The following is a 26,168-nucleotide window of genomic DNA, read 5'->3' as shown; positions in this document are numbered from 1 at the left end:
TCTCCTAGTATAATTATCTCGCACTCTCTTCCTAACTCCTGAATATCCTTTGATATACACTCTACCATTGCCTGGTTTTCCTCTCTGGCCTTTGCTCCCGTCCACAAGTACACGTAACCAAGGAGTGTCATTTGACCTGCCACTTTCCCTTTTAGCCATAAATGTTCCTTGCACTCCTGCTTGACCCTTTGCCAGTCTGTACTTTTATGAATGAATGCCCCAATACCACCCCCCTTTCTGCTGACTTCTGTTCTATTACAATATTGCTACGCATAGTCCGGATTGTTCGGAGGTTGTTCCATGTCCCTGAGATGTGTTTCTACAAAACCGTATACCATCGGCCTCTCTTCCCTTAGCTGCTCTTCTATCTCTTCCCACTTCAGCCTGTTCCTACCACCCTGCATGTTAATATACCCTATGTCTGAATTGGCTCGGTGCTCGTGGCTATGTCTATTTATGCCCCGGACTCTACCTATCTTAGATATTGGTGCCACTTTGGAATCGTATCTGTCCATACAACCTGTCGAAGAGTCTCCATGGTTATTTTCCCCGTTACTAGCTTTCCTGCACCCCGAAGGGCTCGCTTGCCCCCCAAAAAAGCTACTGCGCGTCCTGCAAGGCGCCAACCCACCTCATGACCTAGCCGCCCCTCGAAGTGAATTCTGTCTTGTTGAAAACCCCCCCACCTATGCACCTCTCTGTTTATTTCCACCACCTCAAAGCCTTTCTCTCGACTCATCCGCCATATCTCTTGGTTTGCGTTGACCACCGCTCTTTGCAGGTTGCTATCACGCACCGGTACCTCCGGTATCGTGCATATCACTATCTGTACCTTAGGAGAAGTGGCGCGCATGTCATCGACGCCTTTCGCCAGTGTGGCTGCTAGTCCTGCTGCATCTTCATTTAGGACATCGTTTAAACCGCCTGAAATTATCACGAGGTTTCGTCTATCAGCTGTTGTTTTGAGCTTTGCGCTCGCTTGCCTCATGACTGCTTCCAGCTAGCGTCCTGGGAACGTCCCTACTGCAACCCTCTTGTCACCTCTTACCCTCTCTTTGATGGCTTCTGTGCATCGATTTAAATTCGAATCCCCGGCGATTATCACATGCTGTGACTTTTCAGCAGGAGCGTTCTGCACCTGGGGGCTACTTGCACCTGTGACGCCGGCTGCTTTGTTTCCTCCCTGCCCCACCACTACCTCGCTGAAGCTGGGCCTTGCGACAGTTGAACCGGCTAAACCTGTTTTTTCCAAACTTGCTTGCTTTTCCTTCTCCACCGTTCTGGTGGCCGGATCCCTACTGTTCTCTCGGTAGGTCGCTTCTTTGTTCAGCTTCGCTAGCGCTTCCTCGGCGGACTTCAGTCTTTCTCCCATTGCCCTCGTTTTCTCTTGCTCTGTCGCCAACGCAGACTCGAGCTCGGCGATTCTCATCAGCAGTTCACTCTGGGCAACCATCATTTTCTCCATTTTTTCCTCGACCTCACATTGCCTACACTTCACGTCAGCCTCTTCTCCATCCGCTTCTACGCTTGAGTCCACTTTCAAACCCACTCCACATCCTGAACACTTTACAGTCTTTTTAACCATGCCTTTCTGACACCAATTGTCCCTATACTCGATAATTACTAAACTCGAGCCCTGCACTACGAGAAAAAAAAGAAAGTCTAAGCTCTACTACAAAAACTTGCGTGTTCAATGTACGCGCACCTCCCCCACGGGGTGGCAAAATAAAAAAAAACAGCAACAAAAAAATTTCAAACACACACACCCAGACTAACTAATAAATACCTGGTGACTGGCCCCCGAAAAAGCCGTACCATAAAATAAGTGCTACGAAGATTTCAACCGATGCCTTATAATTATAAAGACAAGCTCAAAACATGAAAAACACTTATCTGCGCAGTCGATCCGGAGCGCTCAAAAAACACGTCCATCCACCTTGACAGCCCGAACTGAACTCGGGCTGTCAAGAACGGGTCGGGCGCAGCAGCGGCGCGGCGCGGATGTTCACCGCAAAAGGTCAACGCGGGAGCCGGCACTTTGGACACTCAACAAATTCACTCTAACTTCGGTGGGCAGCCCGAGAGAAGAAGCACGTGTGCCTGTCTCGCACCGGGTCCAGTAACCAACTCATTTATTTACAGGTATATACCTTTGATACAAAACACTGTCTCAAAAGGTGCCACATAACATTTGAAGCAGAAACCGAAACTGAACGAAACAGCACGACACAACAATAGGCGTATACGTATGGCTGCAGGGCCCACAAGGTCATTATGATCATCACCACCACGAATCCACGCGCAAGGCGGCACGTTATCCCGTTATCCGCGTGCTGCACAAGTCGACAGCTTGTTGGAGGATCACGCGGCTTACGACGATGAGGCGATGGGTTTCCGAGGGAACCACGAACACCAGAGCACACCGCGACAAAGACTTCCGCTGCACGACGTCCACCGGAAACGCGTATGCCACTGACGACGTGCCAAACTCTGCTCGAGCTCCGCGCCCCGCTGAAGACGTGTCCGCGGAGCACCTCACGTACAGCATCAACTCCTGCCATCCGCTGAGGTTGCGGGACAAGGACACGCTGTGCAAACGACACCAGCGGCGACGCGCGATGGCGCATCGAGTCTGTCAGTCGAAAGGGCAGTTGAGGCCGACACTGCCGGCCGCCAACACGACGCCGGTGATCCCTGCTCTGTTAGATGACCAGGAACAGGAAACGACACTGCTGGAGGTGCTTGGAACCTTGCACCAGGGGCTTGGAAGACAGACCGTAAGTTGAGATTTATTTACTATTATATGACGATTCCTTTCGAGGACGCGAGACAGAAGGTTAGCGAGGTACAAATTGCTTAGGAGAGAACAACGATGAGAAGTGATGCAATACTGCATTCTCTGCCTCTTCGCTATACAAAAAAAAAGCTAATTAATTCGGCACCAGCTGATTCGCAAAATCAGATAATTCGGAGGCGTTCAGTGGTTCCGGCAAGCATACATGTACTGTTTTAAGGCATCAAACTTGTGTTGATTCGGTCATATTTGGCAGCAGCCCGGTTAAGTCATATCACTGCGACCCAGCAAAATGTCACCTAACATTGTCATTTGAAAGACCGCATTTCTCATATTCCAGGTATAGGTAATTTCTGACTGGGAATATGCATCAGGGTTGCCAAAACATATCGATACCAACCTAGCCACACTGAAAACCTGGACGCCGACGATGGAATATGAGTTTTCGTTCCGTGGTGGTGTTTCAGCTAGTAGGGACCGCATGGGGTACTTAACGAAAGAAACAAAAAAATGGCAGCATATCCACGGAGTGAATGATGGAGAGTGGGGCGAAGAATTCGTCCGTCCATTCGTTCATGCTTCCGTCCGTCCATGCGTCCGTCAGTGTGACCGTCCATGCGTCCATCAGCCCATCCGTGCGTGCGTCTGTTCGTGCGTCCGTCCCTGCGTTCATCCATGCAACCGGCCCTGCGTCCGTTCATGCGTCCATCCATGTATCTGTCTATGTGTCCGTTCGTCCATCTATTCAACACTCCAAGTACCACCATCTCGCATCTTTTCATCATATATTCCCCATCTAGAAGCACCGCCATCCAGCGGACATTCCAAGGACTAAATGAGAGGTGGCACACGCACACTTTCTTACGGCTTGCGCTTCGGGTCCACTTCCCACCTTTAACCACCTCGAGTTCATGGTATATACTAGTTCACTGTATTCATGGCACTGCGGCCGAACGCTCGCTAAACCTTTCGAAAACCAAGGAGGTTACGCCCAGCGAGTATTACGTAGCAAGCTTTTTCAGTCAGATAGTGCTCAATGTAGATGCCAGTGGCTGCTCATGGGAAATGAGAGGCGGAGAATTCGGCTTTTACTTTCTTACGGCTTGCGCTTCGTATCTACTTCCCATTTTTAACCACCTCGAGTTCATTCATGGTATATACAAGTTCATTGTATTCGTGGCACTGCGGCTCAACGCTCGCTAAACCTTTCTAAGCTAAGGAGGTTACACCCAACGAGTATAACGTAGCAACCCTTTCTTGTCAGATGGTGCTCAATGTACATGCCAATGGCTGCTAATGGTGATTGTAGTCTGCGCGTTAACTAAAAGCCGAATGCTCCTGTTTCTCATTCCCCATTAGCAGCCATTGACATGTACATTGAGCACTATTTTTTATTGTTCAACAACGCACTGAAGAAGTCTCTCACCGGCACCACCTTGGAGGTCAAAATGTTATATATTTACATACTACGAAAGATGAACGGGTACCGCTATAAGGTAGCGAGCCTACATGAACGGCCATTCATTAAGGCTTCCTACTATAAGGAGCTTCGGCCCTAAAAAAAAAAAGAGCCCGAAACCAGCAGCTTACGTGAAATAATCCCTAGTAATCACTATGTGCGGGAAGCCGCAACGCGGTGGTCTAGTGGCAAATGTACTCGGCTGCTGACCCGCAGGCCACGGGATCGAATCTCGGCGGCGGCGGCTGCATTACCGGTGGAGGCGGAAATGTTGTAGGCTCGTGTGCTCAGATTTGGGTGCACGTTGAAAAGCCCCAGGTGGTCGAAATTTCCGGAGTCCTCCACTACGGCATCTCATGGTGGTTTTGGGACGTTAAACCCCACATATCAATCACTATGTGCGGGAAAACAATGCGAGTACTATTTAGCAAAGTCACAAAACTGCATACGGGTGCGATGCCTCGAGCCACGCGAGAAACTTCAGTGGGCTGCGCGTCTGGCCTGTTCATGGGGAAAGGGGGTCTACTTATAAACAGTGATATAATGGTGTCACAGAACGAGCGCTAAAAATGGGCGCGCCGCCAAATTCTTGCGATAACACGCGGGAGAGACGCGGGGAAGTCAAAAAAAAAGAAAACAAACATCCAAGGCTCCCCGGGCGCGCGCTCTCCCCTCGGAAGCGTGGCTTCGCCGACGAACCTCCTCACCCCACATCGGCGGCCGAGCAAGCCCGCGAAATTTCTGGAACGAAAGAGGCGTGGTCACGCCGGGTTTAGTCATCCATCGCGGAGGGCATTCCAACCGTCTCGCCCTCTCCCCAGCCATAGCTGCGTATCGCGCTGACGAAATGACAAGAACCTTCTGGAATCTCGCGTGGAAGGTATTTAATCGAGCAGCCGAGACGAGAGAGACGGAGAAGACGGAAGTTAGCGCCAGAGCGCGTAGGGTATACCGTCGTGTAGTCGGCGAAGGTTTTGTCTGTAGGGACAAAGCAGGAGAAGACGGAAGTTAGCGCCAGAGCGCGTAGGGATTCCGCCGTGTAGTCGGCGAAGGTTTTTTCCGTGGAGACAAAGCAGGAGAAGAAGATGATTTCGACCTGAGGGGTGACGACTCGAGCTACAGGCAAGAGTGTGTGTTTACCGCTATCGAGCGAAGACGCGGGGCAACAGCTGCGTGTGTGAAGCCGACGTGTTTCCGGCGAAGAAGTTTGAAACTTGGAGAGTGGCCAAGTGAAGACGAGAGGTTTCCTGGAAGAGAAACTTCGGGGGCCGCGAAACGACAACAACGCTGGACTTTGAGTGAGTGATTCTCGGAAGAGTATCATCTAGACTTCAATTCCAAGAACTTTGGACTGAATAGGTTTTCTATCTCTTTAGTCTTTAAGTGTCTTGGTTGTTCAATGCATGCGACTGCATTGTAGTGCGTATTGTTGTCTGTGTCCGTTGTTTCGAGTATGACTGATTGTACTGTGTAGTACGTTGTTTGATTGGTGACAAATTGTACTCAACTATTGTGGAGTGTGCATTCTTGTGTATTGTTTCCGATGTGCCATTTTTGAGAATATAACTTCTGTTTCGTTTATCAACTCTCGGCTCTGACTTGTTCTTTGGGCTACAGCCGGCGTCCGCTGGCGCGCCAAAAAGGACCACTTCTAAATTGTCCACACTTTCGTGGTGCGGTTCGGGGGGCCGATACTTCGGCCCTTGGAATTAGCCCGGCGATCGCCTCCCTAATTAACGGGACCTGTGTGACAAATGGGTATTTGCATCAACACCTTTACTCAGATAAAACATTCATGATTTAAGGGTGGTCAGTGCCCTGCAGTAATTTTGCTGTAATAAATCACTCTCGGGCTGATAATTCAGTGATTGAGTTGATTACTTCAGCTTAGTAATTACAAATTACTCAATACTTCTTAATTACCTTTTACTAAAATAAATGAAGCCTGCTTTTTCTATAGTATAAAAACTCAAAAAATGAAAAAAAGAGTCTGAAATATACACTAGCCGTGTGAACCTTTATAAGCAGCGAAGCTGCATGGTCGATCTAACCGACATGAACGAGGCCTTCATGGCTGATGCTAGGTATTTCTTTGGTGTAGACAGACAATAGAGTAATTGGGGGTTAATTGGTGTTAAAAAGGGTTAATTGGGGTTAAAAGGGGGTTAATTTTGTGTTCATTTGGCAGGCCAAGGCCATATGGTAAGTGTTGGCCACTTCCCCACAGTACTGGCACTGCCCACTTATTTTTGGGTCATAATATTTGAGTATGGCTGGACAGAGCAGCGTATTTGTCTGTAGGCGCCGCATGATGCGCTCCCTCGTTTTCGAGAGTCCCTTCGCTGGTGCGGGATACAAGCGGCGTGGCTCAATGTGGTATTCTTTGATTTCTCGAAACCGTGTTAAAGGTGTGGGACGTTCAGGTCTATCAGGGGAACGGGGAGTTTCCCGGGAAGTAAGCACGCGGGCCGCTGCATGTGCAGCCTCGTTAACCTGTAGATTCTGATGTCCCGGAGTCCATATAAGACGTTTTGGGGTAGGATCGCGGTTCCTGATGCTGAATTTTAAAAGTCTATTAGCCAATGGAGAGATTTCTCCTGCAAGATAGCTCTCGCAGGCTCTTCGAGAGTCTGTAACTATTTGTTTTGAGTTTGGATGGGATACTGCCAGTGGAATGGCCACCTCCTCCGCCTTACTTCACATCCGGAAACGTGTGATCGAGGCGCCGCTGTGAAACGCCAATGCCGAGAACGTTGATTGTTTTAAATGCGAAGCATTTCTTAGCGAACTTCGGCAACTTTGAGCGTATATATCTATCTAGCCGCCTATGACTTTTAGCTCTCTTGGCTGTTTCGATAATGGTATCGATACCGGACTTTAGGAAGAACATATTTGACTAGTCATAATACGAAAACCATGACATGTATGTCATGAATGTCATGATTTACATTTTATGGTCCTGCAGCTCTTGCGGTGGTTTCGTTCACATGGCATGTTGCAAAACAAGTATGGTATGGAATGATTGCATTGTGGACACAAGTGAGTTACCCTAACATGAAAATTATTACATGGGTGTCATGTAACAACATGACTACATGCCACGCTCATGATGCGCTGGCGTCCATCTCGCTAGCTTCACTTAAACCGAGTTTCGTATTACAGGATGTGCATAGATGACGAAGGTGTGATACTGGTATAAACATGATAAACATGAGGTGCGTGTCATGTAACAACATGACTACAGGCTACGCTCATGATGCGCTCACGCCGTTTCGCTAGCTTCACTTGTACCAAACTCGGTATTACGCGGCGCGAACGGACGTCATAGGTAAATGACACATCCAAACATGATAATCACGACATGCGTGTTATGTAACAACGTGACTACATGAAACACTGATGATGCGCTCACAGCCGTTTTGCTAGCTTCACATATGCCAAATTTGGTATTACGTGACGCCAATGAATGGCGAAGGTATGTGGCTGGTGCAAACAGGATAATCATGAGATGTGTGTCATGTGACAACATGACTTCATGCCATAGTCAAGGCGCCAATACATTTCGACGTGACGCTGTGCGTGTGCTCGCCGGCGTTCATTTCGTCTCGTCACGCCGGCGTTGGCACGCCAGGCGCCGGTCACGCCACATACTCGCAGGCGCGAGCCGCGCTGCATTGCTATGACGCATGCGCGTTTCAGCTCGTCCGGCGTCCCTCCTCCCCGAAAAGAGGGAGACGCAGTGTTGTCGGGGTCATAGAGTTTCCTAATATACACAAGAGGGAACTCTGGCGCTGGTGTGTATGAGAGCTGCAACGCAGGGAGCTTCAGCGAGCATGGGAATGATGGGTAGTACACACATTTGTCTAATTTTCATACTTCTGGCCTGCTACTGGCTCCGTGTGTGTTCGTCTGACTTGGAGCTGTTTTTTTTTACGAAAAAAATAGCAAATGTCCAACGTTTGCGCTTCACAACCTTATTCATTTAGGCTAATCATTTCGAATCGGGTCACAAAGTTCAAAAGGGTCCGGTCTTTCCTTTAAAACAAAACCATAACCAGCCATCGGGCCTTTAAGGATGCAATAAATGAAATGAAATGAAATAAACAAAGCCGCTAGCACGATTCGCCGCCCGCAAGTACTAAGACTAGGCAAATGTGTGTACTACCCATCATTCCCGTGGTCGCTGAACGATCGCAGCGCCAGAGTCCACCCTAGTTAATTTTAGGAAACTACATCTGGGTAACGCATCGTCGCGAAATGCAGCATGTCGCATTTCGCGCCGGTTGCCATCGGACCGCGCCGACGGGCGCTGGTCGCGCCGGTCGCGCCTGGTGTCACACTATAGAGTTCTCGCGATTTGCTAACGTAGCGTCGCTATGCACAGCGTGCGCGCACGTCAAGGCTACATTGAAAATATTGAGCCCTTCATGATGCGCTCGCGGCCGTTTTGCTGGCTCCGCATATACAAAATTGATTTTGCGTGACGTCAGTGAATGACGAATTATATGACCGGTGCAAACATGATGACCCTGACACACGCGTCATGTAAGAACATGACAACATACCACGCTCATAGCGTGCTCGCGGCCGTTTCGCTAGCTCCAGATATACTAAATTTGGCATCACGTAACGAGAACACATGACGAAGGTAAACAGCACATCCAAACATGATAATCATAACACGGAAGTCATGTACGGCATCATTTACGTCCACCTCTTAACGTTCTACTGTTTTTAAAGTGACAAATCAACATTTCTTATTAGTGCTTCGCATACCATCGATTCTCACTGTACGTGGGATCTGCCATTTTTTTTTTTAGCTGTCGCTTCCTTTTCTTTACTTACACAGCCACAGCACCATCCCTATCTGGCTCTACCTTACCTAAGCAGACAAAAAAGCGCCGAAACTTTACTGCCACGTGAATCTCTTCGAAATTGTGACGCAACCCACACAGTAGCACAGTCGCAGAGTAATTAGCGTCTTCTCCATAAGCCGCAATTGCGTTGCCTCCAAGCTTGTCTTGGGTACGCTCACATTACCGATTAACCGCGTATTCAGTTCGGTGGAGCTCATGGTGTGACGTAAGTCGCCACGACCCTACAATAGCGTGTGACGCGTCCATGAACACAACGGGTGACAGTGAAAAGGAGCGAAAAAAAAAACATGAGAGGCCTCTTACAGTGATCGGTGTTTTGGATGATGATGATGAAATAGACATGTATTTTTCCAAACAGTGTTCCCGAGTTTGTGAGCTCGGGGTCACCCTAGGTGGGAGGGTTCCTTATTTCAGGAATCCTCTGGCCGCAATCGCCCCCCGGGCCCTGTTGACAAGTCCTCGTTGGTCGTCTAGGTCACGTGCGGCAATCTTGGCCTCCCACGTCTCGGCTAGGGGGTCGATACGTGCAGTCGTTTTGAACTAGGTATTGGCATCTTCGTGGCGCCACGGGCACTCGAGTAGTAGGTGGGCCAGTGAGTCTGGCACGTCGCATATCGGGCAGTTGTAGGCGTATAGCGTTTGGTTGATTCTATGCAGTAGGGTGCCGTGTGTATAGGTGTTAGCTTGAAGTCTCCGAAATACTGTTGCCTCTTCTTTAGTCAGCTTGGAGTGAGGTGGCGGGTACACCCTGCGAGCTAGACGATAGTGTTGTAGGATGGCGTTGTATGTTGGTGGTACGGTCTCCACTTCTTCTGCAGCGCTGGCTAGCCGCGGGTCAAGCGAGGCGCTGAGAAGGGCCCGGTTGACGTGAGCGCGGGCCGCGGCGTGAGCCGCTTCATTTCCCTCGAGCCCCTCGTGCACCGGCATCCATACCACGCAGCTGCAAGGAAGCGAAGTTCGGCTCTTTCTCAGAATTTTGAGAGCTTCGGCTGTGTTTTGGAAGACCAAATAAAAGTTTATACAATCCAATCGGAAAAAGTAAGGAGAGAAGCCTTTCGTGTACGTGCAGATCGTACAACTGCTGTTTCCTTCGTCCTTCCTTTCTTCATCTCTTTCTCTTCGCTTTCTTTTCCTTTCTTCCTTTCTTTCTTTCTTCTTTCTTTTATTTTTCTCTTGCATTTCGCGTGCTCCTTCCTAACTGCTTCTATTCTCCGCGCCCACATTGGGACCTTTTTTTTATTGATATGATATATAAGGAGATGTTGGCGCACCATTATGGCGCCGGCTACTCCTTAGCCGTTGATTGAAACTTGAACACGTATGTTGAAGCAAAACATACAAAGCAGTGCATGGAAAATAGAAAACTCGGGCACAGATATGCAAAGACACACTTATACGCACATATCACAATGGTAAGTAAATGTTCGAAAGTCAATGTAAGAAGTCTCTGAAAATGTCCTTCGTTATTATTCGGTCCACCAGCACAAAACAGCAAAGCACACGTTTGGTCCTTATAAATATGCATTCACTTGTATGTACATAATAGTTGATACGTCGTTCATTTCACAACACACACGTGATGGGTGTCACATGATACTGTAAATAACAAGTACATGTGTTACAAATGAAGGTTTGTTCTTTGTTAATACTTGTCAGCAATCCCGCTGTCTTGTAAAAAACGTGTTAATGCTTTTAAAGCGTGGGACTGTAAAACTCCAGTTGGCGACGGGCCCGGAAGTTTTTTCATGCTAAATGGTCTGCGGTCCAATGCGAACAGTTCGCACTTAAGACGGCGTCTCGGCGTGTCATGATGTGGACAGTCTATGAGAAGGTGACAGATGTATTCATCTATAAATCCATATTCGCATTCGGGAGTTTCAGCTCTGCCGATTCTGTGCAAAAAATGTTTTGTGTATGCGGTGCCTAGCCTCAATCGGTGAATTAGAGTTTCCATCCTTCTATCTAATGCCAGCGTAATTTTGAATTCAATACATGGATCGATGTGATATAAATCGCAGCTCTTTGTACTTTGGTCAAACCAAGCAGTTTCGCTCATTCTGAAAGTTGTATTCTTTATAATACTGCGCAATTCATTTTTCGAAATTGGTAAAGAAACAGTAACGTCTTTACGATGAGCTTGTCGTGCTGCTTTATCGGCAGCTGTGTTTCCAGGAATGTTGCAGTGGCCAGGTATCTACGGGAATTTGATCTCATGTTGCGCCCTCTTTTCTTTGGTGAGCTTCTTCAGCGTTTCGTATGTCATACTATCACTTATTACTGTCCTGTTTGTACTGGAGAGTGATCTTAATGCGGCCCGTGAGTCACTAAAAATTACCCATTTTCTAGCGTCTGCTACCGAGTTTGTAAACTTTAGAGCATACAGAATAGCGAAGAGCTCAGATGTAGTAGATGACGTCATGCGACATAATTTAAACGATTCCTGAATATTGAGCTGTGGTATGATAAATGCCGATGTTGAAGACGTTGTAGTACTTGAGCCATCTGTGTAAATATGTATGTACCCGGGATACCGCATGTGTATCTGATAAAGCGCTAGTTGTTGAGCAGCTTGGATGAACATGTCTTTCTTTCTGATAATGCCATTCACTGAGAATTCAATGCTTGGTATTACAAGCAGCCATGGAGGATAGTCCATTTCAGAGCTCCAAAATTAATTTCTGGGTAATATATGTACATTACTCTGTACATCGTTATGAGCATTGCTTTTATCCCTTAGTAAAATCTTCTGTGCCAATGGGTGGTCCCTGTGTTGCGTCTGTAAGCGAAAAAAATGGCGGCATATTTCAATTGTTCTCATGACTGGAAAGGGTGGTTGTCGAGTCTCTGCTATGACAAGGCTGCTGGAAGTCGCTCGTGGAACACCTATGCAGACGCGCAGTCCCCTAGCTAATAGTCTTTGAAGTCGCTCCTCTGAAGTGCGGGAAAGGCCGTGTAACACTGCTGCAGAATCTGCAACTTTTTGTCGTATTAAAGCATTGTGAACAGCGAGCATGGATGATACAGATCCACCCCATGATGTCCCAGCAATTCTGCGGAGTATATTCACTAGCGTATTCACCTCGTTTTCGAGTTTCTTTATGTGAGGTGCCCATGATAACTGCCTATCCAGTATTACTCCGAGAAACCGATGCTGTGTCACAATCATTAGTGGTCCTTCTTCTAAATTGAGATTGAAGTTCTTTAACTTCTTACGGGTGAAGGGCAATACAGCTGTCTTTGCGTGCGATAGAATCATTCCTCTTTCTTTTAAAAAGTGGTTGATAATATTTATTCAGTCCTCAATGCAATCTGAATTAACCGTATGTCTGTGCCAGATGCCCAAATGCACACATCATCTGCATATAAGGAGTATTTCAACCTGGAAGGCAGTCTTTTAGCTAAATCAGCCATAACAAAGTTGAAAAGGAAAGGGCTGAGTACGCTTCCTTGTGGCACTTCCTGTATGACGTCGTGTTCTGCACTTTTTCCTTCGCTCGTCTGAATGAATATTTTACGACCTGATAAAAATTTGGATACCCACCGCAAAGACCTGCCGGACAGTCCATGTTCCAACATACTCAGCAGAACATGAGTGTGACTGACTGTGTCAAATGCCCTTTTGATATCCAAGAACACTGCGACCGTCAAACTACCACAGGCGCGTTCATGCTCCACATACGTTACTAAGTCCAGTATTGCATCCATTGTGCATCTCTGTTTCCTAAAACCTGTCAAGTAGTTGGAGAATACACCAGTTCTGTTGCACCACCATTGAAGTCGCGCATCAATCATTTTTTCCATTACCTTACATAAACAACTTGTCAGACTGATTGGACGGAAGGATTCAAGGTTCAAGGGCGTCTTAGCCGGTTTTAAGATCGGAATGATGCGAGCAGACTTCCAAGACTCGGGTACAATTTCTCGCGTCCATAGATTATTGTAAATATCTAAGAGAATAGTTGTTCCTGTGGGCCCAAGGTTCTTTACCATATTGTACGTAATGCCGTCCGGTCCAGGGGCCGATTTTTGACGACATGATGCTATAGCACAATGCAGCTCCCTTAAAGTAAATACAGGGTCTAGTTGAGGATGCTGTGCCCAAAAGCTAGCATTAATTTTCTGGTTGGCTAACGCGACAGAATTATTAAATAATGCACATTGTGATGTGGCGGGCCTACTGATAAGTTGACAAAATTCATCTGCTACCACAGCTTCCGGTTTGTCCAAGGCTACAGCAAGAGCACGAAATGGGAAGCTCTGTGAAACAGGGCCACTAAGTGCTCGAATTACAAGCCAAATTCTTGGAACAGGTGTGTGGGGAGAGAGCGTGCCACAGAAATCACGCCAGCGTCGTTTACCTAAATTTTCTAGCCGTCTGCGCATTACACTGTGGATTTTCTGTGCATTTTTGTATGCTTCTAAACTTCCGCTGCGTCGATATGCCCTTTCTGAACGTCGTCTGATGGCTCTTACATGTTCATACTTTCCATCGACTGCAGCATAGTCTTTTAGAATCGGGACTTTCTTTGTACATTTATTCGCATTATCTTGCAGAAATTCAGTAAAGCTTTGAACTGTCGTGAGGTCACTAGTTTGGTTTGTTAGGTGGTGCCGAAAAGCTTTCCAGTTCGTCAGTTTGCTGTAGCGTCTGGTGTCGTCTTTTTGTAAGTAGGGGTGATTTATTAGAATGGGAAAATGGTCACTCCCACTTGTTTCTATATCCGTTGTACATACCACATCATTCACTAGATCTTGGGAACACAAGGTTACATCGATGCAACTAGAGTAATTATGCCCTCGGACAAAAGTTGGGGAGCCGTCATTTAAAATTGTCAAATTGCATTTGTCTGCAGCACACTCAACAATGTTCCCACGTGCATCGCATCGATCACTACCCCAGATTATACTGTGCGCATTAAAGTCTCCGCATATAAACGTATATGAATGAGAAATGTTGAAGATATTTGTTAGCTCTTCTACCTAAATGCGGCTTGAAGGTTGTAGGTAAAAATTGATCACTGTAACGCACTGCTCACCAAAGAATACTTTGCAAGCGACGAATTCCGGGAAGTCCGAATCACTTGAGTGAACTTGATGAGAAGGTAGGTCCTTTCTGGCGCACAAATGTACTCTGCTAGGACCACTTCGACGAGATGACTTATATATCACGTAGTTGGAGAGGCGGAAATCATCATTCATTCCTGCCTCATGGATGCAAAGTATTGGAAAATTATACTGCAGGTGTTTACGGAAGTCAGCACACTTCCTTCGAAGACTATTGGCATTCCACTGGTATATGGAGACATCTTTGTAGCGCTTATTCATATGTTACTTGTCGCAGGTTTGACCCGGACTGTTGACACAATAGTGCTTCCAGAGGCAGCAGGGCTTTTACTTCTGGCAGGTTGTTTGCTTCCGGTAGAGCAGACAGGATTGCCTTAAGTGCTGCGAAAAGCATTGGCAGAATCAACTGCATGACTGGTGCAGAGGCACGGTCTCCATTGAATGGTTGATTTTCTGAGGCCTGTTGAGAATGACGTGACGTTTCGATGTTGTAGTTGGGGCGAACACTGGCACTGTCGGTTTTGCTACTTTCCGGCAGAGGTCCCGTGGGCGTTCGCAACTTTGACGCGTATGTTGGGTTACTTGAAGGTACTTCTCGTGAGTGGTCTCTCGAGTGTGCTCTTGGCGGCTCTCTTGGCGGTTCTCTTGGCGTGTTTGTCGACTGTTGTTGTGGTGGCCGCTGAGGTGGATCACGTACAGGATGAGCAATCTCAAGGTTTGGAGATGGTTCATTGGGGCGTGGTTTTCTTCCATGAATGAGCTCTGCCGACGCATTTTTGCAGCAGCTTTACTTTGCGGGCAGCCTGAATATGAGGCAGCGTGATTACCTGCATAGTTTGCACACTTAGGCTGAAGAACAGACTTGCACTCCTTATGATGGTGTTCTTCTGAGCAGATCTTACACCGGCGTGTGTTACGACAACTTTTCGCCATGTGTCCGAGTCGCTGGCAGTTATAGCACCGAAGTGCTGGACCAAGATATTCTTCCACTGGGTGAATGGTGAATCCTAAGTATATTCTTCCTGGAATCGGGCGGTCATCTCGAAAAGTCAGGATCACTGAGTGAAGTGGACGCGTCGTTACTCCTCCATCTTCCTGGCGGTAGTATTGTATTTGCCATCGCGCCGATATAACCCCTGCATCTCTCAAGTAATCTAGGAGTTGTTCATCTCAATACTGCAGGTGAACATGTTTTACTTTCCCAACGTTCCGAGTGTATGACTCTGGGATGAAAGGCTTAACTTCCAAGCCACCTACATTTGAAAGCACCAGAAGACGCTTGGCTGAACTTAAGGAAGCAACGCTGACACTAAAGCTTCCATCTCTGGTCGTTCTGAATGACTGCACTTTTTCTTTAGCAGCGGAAACTACTTCAGCTGACACTCGATTGGGGTTCACTTTCCAGAAGCTAGCACCTTCAGCTGTTGGACGAAAGACGACTGGGATACCCTCTGCTCGTTTCTTTTTATAAGTAACCAACGTAAATGGTTCATCTTCGCCCATGTCTTCTTCATCACTTAGGTAATAAGTTGACGTTTTATCGTCGAGAGAATTCTCTTCTAAGCGAGGCTTTTTGCTCTCAGCTTCATCGTCTTCCAATGCTGCTGTGCTCGCTGGAGCCATTTCGCGGTTGTGAGTTTGCAGACGTACCGGCTTTATGATGCTTGGACGCACCTGTAAGCCCCCAGGCTTTTCATTGTGTCCTGCAGTATCACTCATGTGGTTTAATGCACTTGGACGAGCATAAGGCTCGTGGCGATGACTACCAACCACCGTAGTGGTCGCGTACTAGCCAAGTCTTTGATAACGGAACCTCGTACCTGTAGGGCGCCGAGCCCTCCAAGTCTTCACCCGGCGTCTTGTTGGCACACCGCGAAGAAATGGATGTCAGCGTAATCGGTGCAGGAGCTCGATCGCATACATCCGACGCCACTCGCGTCTCGGCTCGCTCTCCACGACTGCGTCCTTTATCGATCTACCATTGGGACCTTCATTCACGTGCTTAGCAGCTCAACAATTTATTTAGCCCAAGCAACAGCAAAGGTCATGCGATCGTATTCAAGCAACATTGAAATGTGACATCAAACAACGACTAAGTTAAATGAAAGTTCGAGTTGCCGTATCAAAAGCGGCTGATTTCAAGATGAGTCTCTGAATAAAAAGACGTTATTTATTTAAAAAACTGGTACAAGAGCACGCGTATGACCGGGATATAATTATGGGTTGCACTTGGCTAGAGTCGTTAGCATTCAATTTCTGTGCGCAACACCGCCGCCAAAATATGCGGCATAGCACTGCGTAGCTAGTTCGTCATGGTAGGGACGGCTTATGCTCTCCCATAGTAGAGTACCTGGTACTCTAAATCGTTACCCACTTTTTCTAACCCCCCATTATACAGTAACTTGGGCATAGAGGCCCACGGGACGGCTTTAAGCTCTCCCATAGTAGAGTACCCTGTACTCTAAATTGTTACCCACTTTTTTCTATCTTCCCCCCCCCCCCCTCTTTTCAAGATATTTGTCACGATTGACACGGCCCCATCAAGTTTGTGGCCCACGGGAAGGCATGATGCTCTCTCATAGTAGAGTACCAAGTACTCATAGTCGTTAACCACTTGTCCTAAACGGAAAATCCTTCATACAGTTGTAGTCCAAAAAACGGCTTTAAGCCCTCCTATTCAAGTACGAACTACTCAAAATCGTTACCCCCTTTTAAATGCGAAGCATTTCTTGGCGAACTACGGCGACTTTGAGTCTATCTATCTATCTATCTATCTATCTATCTATCTATCTATCTATCTATCTATCTATCTATCTATCTATCTATCTATCTATCTATCTATCTATCTATCTATCTATCTATCTATCTATCTATCTATCTGTCTGTCTGTCTGTCTGTCTGTCTGTCTGTCTGTCTGTCTGTCTGTCTGTCTGTCTGTCTGTCTGTCTGTCTGTCTGTCTGTCTGTCTGTCTATCTATCTATCTATCTATCTATCTATCTATCTATCTATCTATCTATCTATCTATCTATCTATCTATCTATCTATCTATCTATCTATCTATCTATCTATCTATCTATCTATCTATCTATCTATCTATCTATCTATCTATCTATCTATCTATCTATCTAGCCACCTACGACTTTTTGCTCTCCTGGCCATTTAGATAACGGTATCGATACCAAACTTGGTACGGCTTACCATGACTGTATGAAGAACATATTTGATGAGACATAACAAGAAAATTAAGACATGTATGTCTGATTTGCATTTCATGGTCCGGCAGCTCTTGCGGTGGTTTCGTTCACATGGCATGTTGCAAAACTCATATGGCATGCTTGCATGGCAAGCACAAGAGACACACCCTAACATGAAAATCATGACATGCGTGTCATGTAACAACTTGACTTCATGCCACACTCATGATGCGCTCCCAGTCGTTTCGCTAGCGTCACATATACCGAATTTGGTATTACAGTACGTAAATGGACGACTAAGGTATGTGACTGGTGCAAACATGATAATCATGAGATCCGTGTCATGTAACAACATGACTACATGCCATGCTCATGATGCGCTGGCGGCCATTCCGCTAGCTTCACTTATACCAAATTTGATATTTCTGGACGTGAATGGATGACGAAGGTATGTTACTGGTGCAAACATGATAAACTTGAGATGGGTGCCATGCAACATCATGACTACATGCCACGCTCATTATGCGCTCGCGGCCGTTTTGCTAGCTTCACATGTACCAAACTCGGTATTACGAGACGTGAACGGACGACATAATTAAATGACACATCCAAACATGATTATCATGACATGCGTGCCATGTGACAACGCGACTACATGCCACGCTCATGATGCGATCGCGGCTGTTTTGCTAGCTTCACATATGCCGAATTTTGTATTACGTGACGCCAACGGATGGCGAAGGTATGTTGCTGGTGCAAATATGGTAATCATGAGATGCGTGTGATGTGAGAACATGACTACATGCCACATTCAAGGCTCCAATACATTTCGACAAGACGCGGTGCGCGTGCTCGCCGGCGTTCATTTAGCCGCGTCACGCCGGCCTTGACACGCCAGGTGCCGGTCCTGCGATATACTCGCAGCCGCGAGCCGCGCTGCTTTGACGCATGCGCATTTCAGCACGTCCGGCGTCCCTCCGTCACGAAAAGAGGATGACGCAGTGTTGTCTGGGTAACGCATCGGCGCGAAACGCAGCATGTCGCATTTCGCGGCAGTTGTCATCGGGCCGTGCCTACGGAATCTTGTCGTGCCTGCTGTCATGCAGCTTATAGAGTGCTAGCGTTTTGCTAACGTAGCGTCGCTGTGACTAGCGTGCGCGCGCGTCAACGCTACATTGGAGTATATTGAGCTCTTCATGATGCGCTCGCGGCCGTTTGGCTATAGCTCACATATATACATTTTGGTGTTAAGTAACGTCAATGGATGACGAAATATATGACTGGTGCAATGCATGATAATCCTGACACGCGTGTCACGTAAAAACATGACAATAGTGTGCTCGCGGCCGTTTTGCTAGCTCCACATATATTAAATTTGGTATCATGTGACGTGAATGGATGACGAAGGTAAACGACACATCCAAACATGATAATGATACGGAAGTCAAGTATGGCATCATTTACCTCCACGTCGTAACGTTGTGCTTAATTTAAAGTGACATATCTACATTTCTCAGTCGTGCTTCGCATATCATCTATTCCCACTGTATGTGGGATCTGCAAATTTTTTCACTTAATACCATTTTTAACCGTGCACACAAGTTAGAAGAGCTGGAAACGCATACCGCGTTTTCCGCGACTGAAAAACGCCACGTGCAGCGAACGGCGTTATTGGCTGCACGGTGTATGAAAAAAAAAAAACATGCATTATTCTTCTGACGCTAAGCTCCCACGTGCGAAATGCCATTATGGACGCTGTGCACTGCATTTGCATTTCCTCACAATTTTCTTCGGGGAGGTGGGGGAATTTTTTGGGGCGAAGCTTTGTATAGCGGCACCCATTAGTCCCTCGTAGCCGTTGTATTGTGTAAAAAGTATAACATTTTGACCTCCAAGGTGGTGCCGGTGAGAGATTTCTTCTGTGCGTGCTGAACAATAGAAGATTGTGCTCAATGTACATGCCAATGGCTGCTAAGGGGGAATGAAAGACAGGAGCATTCGGCTTTTAGTTAACGCTCGCGCTGCGATCTCCATTAGCAGCCACTGGCATGTACATTGAGTACTATCTGACAAGGAAGGGTTGCTACGTTATACTCGCTGGGTGTGACCTGCTTAGTTTTAGAAAGGTTTAGCGAGCGTTGAGCCGCAGTGCCATGAATACATTGAACTACAATATACCATGAACTCGAGGTGGTTAAAGGTGGGAAGTAGATACGAAGCGCAAGCCGTAAGAAAGTAAAAGCTGAATTCTCCTGTCTCTCATTTCCCATTAGCAGCCATTGGCATGTACATTGAGCACTATCTGACAGGAAAAGGTTGCTACGTTATACTCGCTGGGCGTAACCTCCTTGGTTTTAGAAAGGTTTAGCGAGCGTTGGGCCGCAGTGACATGAATACAGTGAACTTGTATATTCCATGAACTCGAGGTGGTAAAGGTGGGAAGTAGACCCGAAGCGCAAGCCGTAAGAAAGTGTGCGTGTGCCACCTCTCGTTTAGTCCTTGAAATGTCCGCTGGATAACGGTGCTTCTACATGGAGAATATATGATGAAAAGATGCGAGATGGTGGTGCTTGGAGTGTTGAATAGATGGACGAACGGATACGCAGTCAGATGCCTGGATGGTCGCATGAACGGACGCAGGGGCGGATGCATGGACGAACGCAGGGACGGACGCACGAACAGACGCACGCACGGACGGGCGGATGGACGCATGGGTGGTCACACAGATGGAGGCATGGACGGACGGAAGCAAGAACAAATGGACGGACGAATGCTTCGCCCTGCTATTCATCATTCACTCCGTGGATATACTGACATGTATTTTACCTCAAGTTTTTACAGCTGCACTGTTCAAAAAAGCCAGAGTGAAGTTAATCTTAGTGCCAAAACTAGAGGTGGGAACGAAAGTGGAGCACGGAAAAGCCGTGTAGCATCCGAAGTCTCAATCTTGCAGAACAAGAAATCATGGTTGGTCCTCAAAACTCCAGGTAAAAGAAGTCGACAACGGCTCGCAGTCTAAGGTGTGCACCAACGATGCTATTGTTATAATAATTTTATTACTTTTGAGGAGTAATATTTCAATGTTATTACTTTTGGACCAGCTGTAATCTGTGTATAGTCATTTGCGTCGCCAGGATTTTTTTTACCGGGGCAAGTTAGTTCCTTTAGAGGGCACAGGGGCTGGGAACATATGCATAGTGTTCTCACTATGCTTGCTTGTGAGGGGGGCCAAAACCAAAAGGGCAGGAACAAGTTTTTGGGGGTGGTGCTCCAGCCCCGTTCTTTATCCCCTGCTGGTTCCGGCTTTGAATGTAGTTTAATTTACACTTCAAAATTTTCAGCTGTTAATTAGTAAATATATTGGCATTATACATTGCTAACTTGGCGTAATTAAGTCGTAACGTAAGTACGTGACATCTGCCAAAGCATATCACCGGAATACCACCGCAAGTTATAGAGGCGCAAACGTGCCGATTGGTTTCAGGGGCTGAATACCACCGAACCGATGCAGTGGCGGGCCACTTCGGCGTTCCCGTATATCACCTCACCGTCGGGCCCCTGTCATTCATGCCGGCGATCGCCGTTCGGGTACTACAACACGGACAGCGACTCGAGCAGCTGCACGAGCTGCACCAGCAGCAGCATGATCACCAGTAGTGCGAGCAGCAGCGACACCGCGTCCGTCCTGTACGTGAGAGTCGCGTAAATTGTTTAGATGCGAGGCAGGTTCTGCTCGCGGCTGTGTCAGGCCCTCGGCGACCATCCACTCCCACACTGCGCATCTGCCAACTTTGCCCCCTCACCTCACCTCGCGTGAGCGCGAGGAGGTGGGGGGAGGTGTCCGAGCGCTGTCTCCACTTCGTTTCTCCTCTCCCGTTTAACTTTCTGCCACAGTAGTGCGCTTGTATGTAATGCTGCGCATGCTCGCTCCACTGCACTCTCCTAGCAGCACTCGGTGTTCAATTTGTGGTACACACACGGTAATACACACAAATGGGATGGGGGTAACATAAGCGGTACACAACATTTACGCAACTCCACACACAAATAAAACATATATACTTCTTTTACTTTTTCTTCTTACCTTTCTCTTTTACTCCCACTACCCCTTTCTCGTGCCGACCTGTTGAGGTGTCATCGTAATGATAGACAGTTACGGGCGGCACCTTTCTCTTCCTTTTCATTTTCATAACCGCATAGTAGTCGGAAACATACAAATGAAAACAAGTGCAAACACAAGTGAACACCATTGCTGCTTCGCATGGTTCTCTTTAGTGGGAGATGGGGTATTTTTTTATTTACGATTTCAATAGGCTCCATCTAAAACAAAGTTGTGCTTATTTGCAGACGTCTTGGAATCAACTTGATTTGCTTCTAAACGGAGCGTACTACTGGAGGCACACAAATGCCCATTCGATGAAACAATAAAAAGAAATGATTTTTCTCGCATTAGCAAACTAGTCCTTCGCAGTTTCAAAACCACCACGCTCACCTCGAGGATACGCTATGGAAGCTAGATAATGCGCAAGAAGAGAATGTGTGACAACACCACCTTGAAACTTCTGCTACAATCGTCATGACGTTATAGATTCTGACGGCGTCTATGAGGTACTACTTAGTTCTTAATACCATCACGCGTTGCTTGGTAATGGCAGGATGGAAAGCACAAAATAAAAAGTAAACCTACTGCATAAAAGGGCAATCGGATTATACTTCTGGGCGTAAAGTGCAAGAAAAACACGAAAAAATTATTCAGCAAGAGAAATTGCCTCCATCGGGAAACGTTATCTTTGGAACATTAAATAGCTGCAAATAAGGAATAGATGCATATTGTGGGTTCTCGATTTGGGGAGCGAGCGCCATGCTTTTGGAGTGAACGGACAGAGCAGACGCTGTCGGAACAAACCAAACAATAACGTATTTATTTACTTAACTACTTTTTGAACGACGATATCGTAAGCCGAATTACTGTAACATCAATCGTGATCACCACGCTAAGACATCCTTACACAATATTTGACAACTCTCCACAACATGACGAACAAGGTGGTGTCGCTAACGCCTGACTCACCACAAGGACCCCGGGCAGAGGGCCCGCGGTGCCGTGCACCGGGGTCCTACTGCGAGAGACAACCATCGCGCCAAACGCCGCCAGCCAAAGAGGCCAACTTTTTTTTCGCGCGCCGCCACCAAGGCTTGCCACCAAGGCTTGCCACCAAGGCTTGCCGCCAGGCGTTGCCGCCGGCGCTAACGTTTTCTAATCATGATGAAGGTGGTGGTGATCAACGCTCGCGAAAACGCTACCTACCGTTCAATAGTTGTGATGCAAAAATATGGTTTCTCTGTGAGACAAACGCGCCACGCGCTGCAAACAACTTTACAGGCAGTGTAGCACCTCTACATCCCCTCTTAACCTTATAACCTTAACTCAAACCATATACCCCCCCCCCCCCAAAAAAAAAAGAACACGAAAGAATCAGCTACACAAGCTCTAACAAAAATGACAACCCATGTCCTTACTTAATGTCCGTGCACGACGACACCGCTGCCGGTCGACACTGCTGCACTGTCCGGCTCGACGACCTAACCTCAGTACCAGTCCTGCACCAGCGATGTTGCCCTCGGCGCAACGAACCGTCACTCGCGCCGACACGTCTGCCGGTTGCGACCAGCACTCACGAGGGCGCCGAACTGGAGGCAGTTGCGCAGGTTTCAGGCATCTCCATCACCCGACCTCGCGACCGCATTCCTGGCCAGTGGCGCTGACGATGTGCAGAAGACAACCAGCCGTGGGCTACATCACTCCCGCCGCGTACATTCCAAACACTCGAAAGAACAACGCAGTAGGCCAAAGGGAAGGGTGCTTTGGGCTGCTCGCCAACATGGTACGATGGTCAGTACTGCTAGCTAATACATCGGCGGCGGCCGAGACGCCATCAAAATAAACCAAAAGTAACATTTGCTCACTCGTGCATCGCAAGATATAAAAAAAGTGATGAAAGCCGAGTGCAACACCTTGACGCCACGATCCACCTAGTTGTGCCACGTGCGACAGGTGGCTGCGCAGAGCCTTAGGCTTATTGAGTCGCTTGGCAACAACCGGCATCCACCCAGCACCTAACCTAGTCGCGAAGAGGAAGCCGCAAGGAGACATACATTCTGTAAGGTGGCCCTATCGCTCGCCGCACACAGCAGCTTGCCGAGTGATCGGCGTCCCGGATAGCATCAGGACGCCCCGGCATCTAGCCGCAAGACAAGACAGCGACGACGCCCGACTCCCTGAGTCCAAAGAGATAGAAGATGCTATTCACAGAAAATCGGACCACACGAGGCTTCCGTACTAACTTGCTTGGGCCTTGGTCTACAAACCACTTGCTCTAAGCTTTGTTGATGATAATGTTTGGTGCTTTGTGGTGCAGAGGTCATTTGATGGCCAAAGAACACCAGTTCATGGGACAAGAGATGTGGACAATGATTGTGATTAGCTGCTGTATAAGCGCCTTAAATTTCCTCACGCAAAGGCGGGTAAAGAGATAGAAATAATAAAATCACGACCTTGCCGTGAGAAGCGTGGGGTATTAATGAATGACGAAAGTCTGTGATTATAAAAACCATGGTGGACATGTACAGAATTAGCACAAGTGCCTCAATCGTTCACACCCTTGCGTCCAAGGGCCGTGAGGCAAGTGCTCTAAGCTTTACTCACCCCAAGATGCGCACCACATGGCTCTCGTCCCAATTGAACAACGTTCTTGAAAACCAACGCGAACAAAAAAAAAACACTTGCGAGCAGAAAAAATCTGAACGTGCCGACAAGTTCAAGCATGCCACAAAAAACGATCTCCTCGCTCTCAACAAAGCACACCGCCGATGCTTGCAATGCGTGTCTCTCTAGGCACCCTAGGCCTACTCTTCCCCGACTCAAACAATAGCCGTTCCGAACCGCGAAAACTGACGTCTGATGTTCCGAGAGCTCCGCGTTGGCCAGTCAGTTCGGGGTCACGAAATGGTGAGTGCCCCCTCTTGGAGTAAACGGACACAGCAGACGCGGTCGGAACGAACCAAGCCAAACACAACACCAAACCCCCCCCCCCCCCCCCCCCCCCCGATTCATCTCCTCCAGCTTAATAAAAGTTCACTTATCAACGAGAACACTTATCTTCTCTATGATTTTGCTTTGTTCAGCGAAATGGGAGCGCGGCGGTAAACACAGACAAAAAGCAAAATAGGAGGCACACAGCACATAGAAATCATGAATTACCAACTAGCCCACCTTTCCATCCTATTGCAATGATTCTGTTGCCCCGCCACGGTGGTCTAGTGGCTAAGGTACTCGGCTGCTGACCCGCAGGTCGCGGAATCAAATCCCGGCTGTGGCGGCGGCATTTCCGATGGAGGCGGAAATGTTGTAGGCCCGTGTACTCAGATTTGGGAACCCCAGGTGGTCAAAATTTCCGGAGCCCTCCACTACGGCGTCTCTCATTATCATATGGTGGTTTTGGGACGTTAAACCCCACAAATCAATGATTCGGCTTTGTTTTCACGCGCTCTTCTTATTCCCTCCATTTCAGCCATGATTCCCAATCATATAGTTTGCCAAATCGGTGACGTACATGACCATCTGATGATAGTCATGTAAAGAGCCATTACTGGCGACGAGCATGAGAAACGAAATTGTTTAACCTTTTTTTATAGCTCCTATCAGTCTACCTATGGACCACTTCTTGCAGCTCAAACAAAACATGGCTAACTCCTAGGTCTTTATAAATACTCTATCATGCTCGGACTGCTCGGGTTGTAGGCCCCGTCGTGCAGCGCGAGGGAGTAGCCAAGGTGCCCTGCCTCCGAAGTCGACCGGAGTCAAAGCCGAGTACACACGTCGTGACGTTGCCACGGCGACGGACACGTTGCCTTCCTATGGCCGCTGGGGTGACTGGATCGGGGGCGAGAAAATCCTCATGGTCGGCGCCGTCCTGCTGTCCATATTGCTCATCGTGTCGGCCGCCGCCACCACTGCCAGCATTGCGGACCGGCGATCGACCGTGGCGGGTGGGGCCGGTCACCGCTTACATGATGGCGCAGTGGCAGGCAAGTGACGTTTGAAGCATGTTCTAATACTGCAGCTGTATAATAAATAATAGATTAGTTTGCGCAGAAGCTTTACGTGTACTGCTTGACGACGCTTCGCTTGTAATCTCGAGTCTTTCTTGCATAGTGCTTGCAGCGTATGTGAGCAAACGAACACTGCTGCTGCCAATAGGGCGTTTAAGTCACGTTGGGGGAATTTTCAACAGGGCAATAATTTGCTCGAACTTCGTCACTCTCGTAAAATGGCCTTGTGTACGTGTCATTAAGAATCAACCTGTATAAGCATACTTTGCTTTATAAACAAAATTCGCATTGCGGTAAGCTTGCCCTCAGGAACTTGTTAATTTGGTGAGTTTAGAAAAGTGTGTGTACTTGAACATTAAAAATAAATAAATAAATAAATAAATCAAGTCCCGACTACACCCGAACCGAACGAGCGAAAATTGAATAAACCATCCTCCGTGCCTCTGGTGTCTGAAGTACCGCAGTGATGGGAGAATTTTTAAGGAATTTGCTGTGAATTACAAAGTACAAGAGTGTTCCACACTCTCCCTCATGGCCGCGACTACCGCTAACACCCTGAAGTTTTAAGTTCACAGATCTACCCCATAAAGTATACGGCAGGATGATCACTGCCGTAGCTCAATCGGTAAAGCATCGAACGCGTTATTTGAAGGTCGCAGGTTCGGTC

Source organism: Rhipicephalus microplus, chromosome 5, assembly GCF_043290135.1.
Source record: "Rhipicephalus microplus isolate Deutch F79 chromosome 5, USDA_Rmic, whole genome shotgun sequence".
Taxonomy (NCBI): domain Eukaryota; kingdom Metazoa; phylum Arthropoda; class Arachnida; order Ixodida; family Ixodidae; genus Rhipicephalus; species Rhipicephalus microplus.
Note: the sequence above shows the minus strand (reverse complement) of the source record.